General features: G+C 31.2%; 1 long non-coding RNA gene across 2 annotated transcripts; it reads left to right on the forward strand.

The window, feature by feature from the left end:
• The first annotated feature begins 2454 nt into the window (after positions 1 to 2454).
• On the forward strand, positions 2455 to 7127 carry LOC139898294 (uncharacterized). Of its 2 annotated transcripts, XR_011776948.1 has the most exons (5): positions 2455 to 2535; positions 3544 to 4195; positions 4491 to 4577; positions 4824 to 5348; positions 6842 to 7127. It is a non-coding gene; the product is annotated as an uncharacterized lncRNA (long non-coding RNA). The 2 variants fall into 2 exon arrangements; XR_011776947.1 differs by having other exon boundaries at positions 3544 to 4577.
• The last annotated feature ends 2569 nt before the right edge of the window (positions 7128 to 9696 follow it).

A 9696-nucleotide genomic window follows, 5' to 3' on the forward strand; every position in this document is an offset into this window, starting at 1 on the left:
ATCACTATTCATCTTGGGCCTATAGACCAATTTTTGCTTCAGTTTACTTACACTAAAAGTAACCTTCTGCTCGTTATTATCTTTTGACACCTCTTTAGCCACCTTCTTGCCAACTACCTGAAAACCATCTTCATCGATCGACCGATTTCCCTCGGTCACAGTCACCACTTTTGGAGTCTCCACTTTTGGACACTGGGCATCTGAATGCCCAAACATAGCACAACACTTATAGCGTGGGGGTTTCCATTCATACTCTATTTTTAAAGTACATATGGTTTGCTCTTTCCATCGATACTTGAAATCGCCATTTTGATATTATCCTTAAAATTCTTGTCTGACGAGACTTCAATCAACGCTCGACCAAAATTAGGCCTACCCCATGACTCTAGACACATTGTGCTCGTGTAAGAGTCCAACCTCATCGGAGTTCCAATATTAGAAGCTATTACACTCAACCCGGTTTCAGTAAAACCTGCTATTGGAATATCATGGATTTTCACCCATACCGGGACTCGTGTTAGGTCCTCTTTTGTTAATGGAACATCAGGCGACCATGCATTAAGAATGATAAGGACTGAATGAATAATCCACGAGCCTGATTCTAGCACTCCTTGCAATCCAGTTTCCGACGCAAACTTAAAGAAAAAGAATCCCTTAGAATTCATCATTTTTTTTCCAGACCGAACTTCTTCCATATGTTCGTAACATAGTTTTTAACAACCGAATATGCTACATGTTTACCTAAGAAATACCCATAAAGGGTATTATTATATCTTTCATTAACTTCCAGAATAGACTCTAACGGTAACTCAACATCAATACCATCTTCTAAAGCAACAGAAGGCATCATAAACCTGAAATTCACGGTCTTCTTGTTTTGGTTACTATTGAAAGCGCCCAAATAAGAAGGTGTTACATCAACCTTGTCAACCACAATAGGAGGCTTCACAGAGCCATGTAAATCATTCCGTGGAGACTTAGGTCTAACACCATCAAGAGGAACATCACAGCTAACCGAATTGAACATATCAGCATCGTTATTATTGTTCCCAACCTGCACCTTATCTATATTACTAGATTGATTCGATGCAGTTTCATTCAAAGCCTTTACATCCATAATAGGAGCTTTTGTAACGCCAAACCCCACCTGCCCAACATTAGTACCTGAAACCTCCTTAGATTTAAGGGGAGGAAACTCATCTAAACCAATATTATGAGTTTCACTTTTATTACTCAACAGATCACCAGCATCATCAACAATCTTTTCATGTTCAAAATTTCTTCCAGTATTTGATGTAGTATCTGTAAAAAGACTAACCTTATCAACCCCATGAAAACTAGGGTTTGCGTCTTCCTTCGATAACCCTGTCAAAGGATCCATCAGCGGGTCTGAATCCGACTCTTGATTAATCGACGAGTTGGAATCATCACTTTGATGTGACTCCTCCTCCACGCCAACGATTCTATTCCTTAAAACCCTAGTAGCTGTAATAGAGACAGGTTTGTTTTTCTTCCCCGTGATACACCGGCCCTATTGAGAAATCCAGGATCGATCAGGTTGACAAAAAAAAGAATTAGATGACGACTGCCGGAAATCGCCAAAGAGAACGAAATGCCGCTAGATAATCGAGAAATAGGACTAGATGAATAGATCGTGAAGAACAGAGTCGAATTACACCAGAAAATTGAACAAAAACGGTGAGTAAAGAATAGAACAAAAGTGCTCGCCGTAGATCGCCCAAAAAGAACGGATGATTCTAGGGTTTTTTATATTTTATATTTTATTATGTCATATAAAATAAAATATAGAGATTATGTCATATATATAATAATTCCTGGTTATAAAAAAAAGTACGGAGTAACGTATAATGCAATGCAACATCAGTTATGCAAAATCTCTTTATATTATAATAACAAAGCTAAAAATACATCATCTAAAATTCAAACAACTAATCTTAACCATTAATTCATAAGCTCCCATTAAATCTAAACCCTTTAATACTTTAATAAGTCATGTTTATGACCTCATAATCTTCAATTATTAAAATGCCCTTAAAATTAGAGAAAAAAGACGGGATGAAAATTAGAAAATAGGGGTTCTTCAAAATTCAATTCCTTCACGTTCAACCAACAGGGAAAAAACCTTAATTTACTCCCAAAAACTGTACGACTAAAATCATAAACGAGATTACATCTTCCTTCACCTAAATCGAATATTTATACCGCAATAGCGCAAGAAGAAATCAATGATTCTGATTGCTTTAATACGATTCAAATTATGCAAAAAGGTACTATATTTAAGTTTCTAGGTTATTTTTAAATCAATTTGGTTTTTACTATCTGAATAGGTGAATTGCATAATTTACAATTTAGGTAGTACGCCTTAATTTTTCGATTCTTAACCTATTTAGATTTGCTTATATTGGGTTAATTAACATATTAATACTCGATACCAGTTTGAGTGTTTTTAGGCGATATAAAGATGCACGGAAAGTGTTTGATAAAATGTCGTGATATAGATGTTGCTTAGCCTAAGTACGTTATTTCTCAAATTCTTTCAACTTTATTTTAATCGACTTCATAAATTGATTGTGTAACGTCTTTTATTGCTTGTGGCATGGATAAGGAGTCACACCACTTAGTTCCTCAAAATTTTATTCAGGTTGAGTCATATTAGGCCTGCATAGTATTGGTTAAATGCCTTATAAATCGTTTCATATGTAAATTGTTGTTATTTTGTTATGAAAAGTTATTTAACACAATGAATCTGTTATAAATTATGACAAGATAAACTTATTTCTTCAACACGAATATGAGTATGTTTTAAACTAAAATGACATGTTTGAGTGTTCGCAAGTGTGATGCATGTAGCTAGCCTTTACATGAGAGCTTTGTATCTCATGTCGTCAAGCTCTAAGTTCATCTGCCGACAAATACTCTGTATTTCACAAAAAAAAAAAAAAAAAAAAAAAAAAAAAAAAAATGGCAAATATTAAATGTAATACTGAGTTTTCACGAGACATTTTTCAAAAGGATAATGTAGCATTTAGGGTAGAGGGTTCATACTGTCTTATAATATTATATGTCATATCAGTCTTTCTCAAGTGTTTATCCAAAGATGGGACTACCTAAAACGTTATAAACTTATAATTGTAAATGCAATTGTAAGTAATATGCTTACAATTGCTCATATCCTGACATAATGTGATAAAGGTCAGTCATGACAATGACTAACCCATGACATAATGAGTGGGCTCAACTTTAATTATCATGTCATTGCCGCGATCTTGGTAGTTAAAAATAAAATCTATTAATGGTTTATTTTGTAGGTGATTAATTTTACTAACGTGGAGCTCTATGCTTATACATGTATTTTATAAGTTGTTGACCGAGCAATTGTCATGTAATTTAAGTGTCTGCATGTTAACATGTTGTATGCAATCATAATCATGGCATCATTAGTTCTTTTTTTTATCGATATCATATGTTCGTAAGCACTTTTTCTTTTCTTTTCTTGAACTGTGGCTTTGACCAACCCAATAGTCATGTAGATGCAACACTCATCAACCGCGTCTAATCTGCATCCCTGCTTAGAGTGGAAATTTTGACCCAGTTCCCTGAATGGGTCATTTTGGATTATGCAACAAACGAAAATAGGTCAAGATACTTTGAAAATCTTGAAGGAGTGGATATGTCATCTTTAACTTCAGAGTAAGAAGCTAAGGTATTTTGCCATGTCTATACTTTAGAGTAGTAATTTTTATTTGGGATGTTTATGTCATCCTTAACATCAAGAACCACTAAGTGTAAGAGAGAGGAAGAATGCAAGAATTCATGTAAGTTTTCTTCTTAGTTGTATAAGTTCCTTCATTAACTTAATCAATTTTTTGCATTTTTGAAATTTTAACCCATGCCAACCCTTATATAAGCTAACTAGAAATTTTTGTAAACAAACAAAAGAAATGTCTTGCATATTGTAAACACTTGTTGTCATGTTGCAGATCTAAGTTATTAAATTTGCATACACAATTAGTTGTTTTTTTTAGTTTTAAATACTACAACTTTCGTGAAAAAGTATGCATTGCCTATGAGAATAAGTTTATTTTTATGGATGAGATTGGTTAAGAAGCAATCTCTAGAGTAGAGAGAGGGATGTAATCGATTCCAGATTCAATCAATACTATATACCCAAAAGGTAATTACTTTTTTAATCTTAAAATTCTTTTGAAAACTCTCAAAACCTTATTAGTTATTCTTGGTCTGACTTAATTCATATTTTGATGTTCATGGGTCTTTTTTGAAACTCACTTTTCTAATAAAAACAATACTATGATAGTCACAGAACCTTATTAGTTATGCTATAAAGTGGTTTGAATTGAATCATTCTTTGTTGTCATGAGTTTTTTATGAAATTGAATAAAGTCATGATTTATAATTGTATTACACTGTAATTTGTAATCTGTTCCTCATTTTCTCATTCTTAAAATTAGGTTAGTGTCATCTGTAATTGGAAGAATAGCTCAGGTTGAAGGTGTTTATTTTTTGTGCCTATCATCTCCTAAAGCAGTTTATTGAAGGTTCCATCTCATTATTGTAATATTAGAGTTTTGTATGTCATATTGATTATATATGAGAATTTTCTTTAGATGACTTTGTGGACTTGTATGTCAACCCAACCCGTATGGCCATCTTGAATAAATTCAGTCCTAACTAAAAATTTATATGTTTTGACCCGTTACCAAAACGGATGACCAGTCTATTTTCCCGCCTTCTATTATATTATGAGATGAGATGAGATGATACAATTACTTATTATTTTTCAGCTGCAAGAGATAGAACATGGTGAAAGACATTTTACTGATCATATCCTTTGTATGGACATTTTTAGAGGAGCAACCTGTAAGTGATTAAACATGGTGAAAGACATCCTATGATTACATATACAATGTTGGTTATTTTTTATGCTATTCGGTTTTTCATTATTACGAGATCTTACCATGGTATACAAGCTGTTAAAAAAGTGGAGGGAGTTAGATGAAACCTAAATTATCCTTGTAAGTATCCATACTATATAGTATTACTTGTAATTTTGTGACCAGCATAATATATATACAACTTAACTATAATTGCAATAGTCGGTTGGATATCAATTAGACTTCTTGCGACTTTCAACATCTTAGAACAATATTATACTTTGCTATTTCTATTCGAACCAGGTTGGGTCCTTTTTAGGATGACATTGAGAAGTTGGTATCGAGATTAGAGGAATAATTCAAATCCACAAAGCTGGATTTTGTATGGTTGCGGTAATGCTTCGGCTTCATGGTTCTATGTCACCTGAAGTGTAGGTAAGTTGTTTATCTTATAATACTACATAGTTCACTCGCCGTATTATTTATATACACACCTTTATCTTTGTTTTTACCTTTGTTTTATTATTACCATTCTTATGTTCGTTTATTAGTGGTGGTGATATGGGTAACTCATACAAGTTGGTAATATTGAGTTGAAACCGGTAATTGTTTGTTATTAATATATAGGGTTGGGTTTGGGTTTGGGGTTGGGGTTGAGGTTTGGGTCGAACTTAAACTCTTTGTGTCTTAAGTACATAATGATTCATACAATTTTAAAGACAATCTAATGATTCTTATTTTTGAATACTATACTTGAAGTTTTGCATTACTAATACACTTTAGGCGACTACAAACATATTGTTAAAGTTGTCCTTCTGGTGGGCATAGGCTTCTCAACAACACTTTATGTGTGTGTATTAGAGATGGTAAAATGGGTAGGTTAGGTACTATGTGAAGTAGGTAAACTGGTATATGTACGACATGCTCCATGTCTGATATGATCACAAAAATGAGGTTATTAAAAAGATTTATAGATATTAGTGTCTCAATATCATTGTGAAAGTTATATAAAATTACCATATTAACTATTAGACAAAACTGATGATTAGTACCAGGGGTATTTTCGTCATTTCACCCTCTTTTTTTTTAACTTCCACTTTGCCAAAAAACCCCCCACACTTTCTTCAACATTAAAACCGGCCCCCCAAACAGGGGGTAAAGTGCCAAATCAATATTTTCATAAAAAAATCTTAAATAAACTCCACTCAAATATTCAACAGGTCATATCTTCTCGCTCGCAACGAGTTAAATTTTTTCAGCATCATCGTTAAACTCGAAATAATTTTACGAACACAACGTCACTAACTATACACAAAACGGATTCTATTTAAAAAACGCTAAATATTTGGGGTACTTTTCATACACGTTGATTTTGCGTTAAATTTGTAAAAGTCGACAATTCCATAGCTAAACGCGGAGATGCACATATATTGTTAATTTAAAATAACATTTAAATCTTTCACGGGTTATATCTTTTAGTTCGACTCGAGTTGCGCTTCAACGACATCATCGTTAGCCACGAAATAATTTTACAAACTAAACGCAATAAAATACATTGAAAACCGAACCCCCGGCGCGAAGCGAGGGTTCGAAAACTAGTTATTTTCAATTAAAAAAAATGTGGAGCATCCTTCTAAGTGTTACTATGGTTCCAATTTTTTGTGTAGCAATCGGTATATATAGCAATCGGTAGTTCTTCATTAAGGGTAGAGAGCATTTTCTTAATTACCATGACTCAGTCGATAGTGTACAACTGTACATGGTTACCATGCATTCATTGTTACAAAAAAATATCGAGTGAATCATAATTATTTGATTTTTTATGTCTTTATGATTGTGTTTTTTATGCCTTTATGATTTATTTAACACATTATATTAATTTTCATTATTTTGTTACTATAGTTGTCATTATTTCTTGAAATGTGCAGCTCGACTGTTGTATTTGCTGCCATCTTTGGTACATCTGGCCATGTAATATCCAAACTGATTCTGGTTGGAACAAGAAAACGAATGTCACGGATTGGTGAGCGTGAACCATGATCTGGCAACGACCTGAATCGACACATTTCAAGCCACCTCCTGTTGTTTATGAATTCAAATCTATATGGACTTTGAGTTTGAACAAAATATCATTTAGTTTTATATTGACTTAATTGTATATAGGGAATATAAAAGAAATGAGAAATAATTTAGTTTGTTACAAATCAGAGAAGCAAGTAAACAAATAACTTGTTGATACGAAAACAGAGATAATTATGATATGATCATAGTTATGAACTATTTTAATGGTTAAAGTTTAGTGTTTTTTACAAAAGTTGATATGATTGATATTCAAGTTTAATTGTTTTGTTGTAGGGTACGTGTGTTTAGTAATTTTTTGTTGTAAAGGGAACATGTCAAACAAGTTTAGAAATACGCGATGTCTATTGTTAATGCGCACAACCTAAAAAATTTCTTTAGATGCTATAGATTGTTTTTGTGATCTCATTGTTTTAGCAAGGGAATCAACACATCGTGAAAAGTAGGCATATAATTGTTCTAGGACAATCCAGTAGATCCATTTTGACCAACAGAATGGTTGTTTAATTGTTGCACACGCCGCCTGCCCTGTCTCTCTTGCCTCATTTACTTTATATTCTACAGTGTTTAAACTTTGTGTCAATAATTCCATATTCCAAGTTGTGATTAGCTATAATTAGCGTGTCGTATACTTGAGATGTTTATAGATAGTTGTAGGGGTTCAATTGCAATCGAGTTTTGTATAAATATTTGAAAGTATCAATCTTGATTTGCAATTAAACTACATAACCCAGTTAAGTTTTATCAATTGATGATGTGTAGGTTTATGGAGTATCTGTATCAAGAATTTAACAATCGTGATTATTTGTGTTTATTTGTAAAATATTATGTTTCGTGTTATATAAAATTACAGGTATCCTCATACTGTTAATTTATAGGTTTTAAATTTTAGCAAAAACATATGTGATTTACGTATACCAAATACTATATAAATTCATATTACTGAGATAATTCGATATTTAATTTGTCACTTACAAAAATCTTTCGAATTCGCGGGTTTTAAGCTAGTTTCAAATAAAAAGGAAAAAAAATAAAATAAAATAAAAAGAAAAAAGAAAAACGAGTTATATACGAACTTACGAAGAGAATATAAAAACTGTAATAAGAGTGCACAACTTGTACAAACAATATCAAATCAAATAGCTAAATATAGTAAAAGAAAAATAAGATGAGTAAAAAAATATACTCATAGTAAACATCTACCAATAGTTAAGGAGCAATCTATAGATGCCTTCGTTTATAGGACGGTTTCTTTGTTTATAAAAAAAAAAAAAATTTATTTGTTCTTTTTTCTTATTTAGTTTATAACAAGTTAGGAAAAACGAAGATAATTTTTATGTAGGTACTAAATTAATTAGGGCCACAAACTTAATACAATCTATATCTATAGTTTCTATTATATTGCTAAAATGACGATGTCATTATTAGGCTAATTCATTTGTTAAGAAAAAATTAAAAAGAAAAAGAAAAAAATCTAAGCATGGTGGGTGATGTCATTAATCTAAATAATTTTGAATTAAAATTAAATCTTATTAATTAATTATTATTATTAAATCTTATTAATAATTATTTTAATTATTACAATTAAATAATTTTAAATAATTTCAATAAGGAAGGTATAAAAGGTAGGCAGAAGGAAACCAATTCTACATTTATATTTTAATTTACATTTTTAAAATAAAATGACAACCAATATTATCTCTTATGATTGGATGTAGATTGTTTAATATGCATTTTAGGTGTTTGATGAAATGTTCAGCTGACGAGTTTCTTAGTCAGACTATGTGGTTCCACGGATCATTAAACTAAATAACTTTATCATTTACGTTCACTTAATACCTAAAACATATCATTAAACTATTTCGTTTAAACAAACCCGTGGTTCCACGGGTTATTTCACTAGTAAAATAGTAAATTGTTAAAATAATTTTGAAAATTGACGTTTTTACATCATTACATGATACTATGTGTTTACATTATTAAGTAGTGCTTTATTTAATTATATAAATTGAATAAAGGATAACGTAGAGAAAAGAAAATTAAAAAATGTCACAATTTTAAAACACAATAAAAAATAAAAAAGAGCTACTATTTAGTATAAAGATAAATTATGGTAGTTACACTTAGAGATGCACATAAAATCAGATCCGAAAGACTTTTTTCTCCGTTGGTCCTTCAATTATACACGAAATTGCAATCCGAGTCCCTCAATTTTTTTTTGGATTTTCGAGTCCTTAAAATTGCAAAATTTTGCAATCCGAGTCCCTCCGTCTAACTTCCATCTAAATTGCCCGTTAACCTTTGACATGTGCCATGCATGTGAGGGTAACATCGTCTTTTTATTCTTTTCTTTGAATTTTTTGCTTCGTTGGTCCTTCGTTTATACACAAAATTGCAATCCGAGTCCCTCAACTTTTTAATTCGAATTTTTATCTTTCTTTTTTTTATCTTTAATTCATACTTTTTATATTAATGGTTTACAATTAGCATTTTGTATCAAAATCTGATGAAAAATTATTTATAATTTTTAAAGTCGAATTTGTATTTATTAACAATTAAAAACTAAAATTTAACAATATTATATCTATACGGTTTAATTATTAATTAATAATTACAAATATTGAGAATTAATTTATCAAAGTTTTATATCAGTTTAATAACATATTTATAAGTATTTATCTGATCAAAACTTAATTTATATAAT

Source organism: Rutidosis leptorrhynchoides, chromosome 3 (assembly GCF_046630445.1).
Source record: "Rutidosis leptorrhynchoides isolate AG116_Rl617_1_P2 chromosome 3, CSIRO_AGI_Rlap_v1, whole genome shotgun sequence".
Classification (NCBI taxonomy): domain Eukaryota; kingdom Viridiplantae; phylum Streptophyta; class Magnoliopsida; order Asterales; family Asteraceae; genus Rutidosis; species Rutidosis leptorrhynchoides.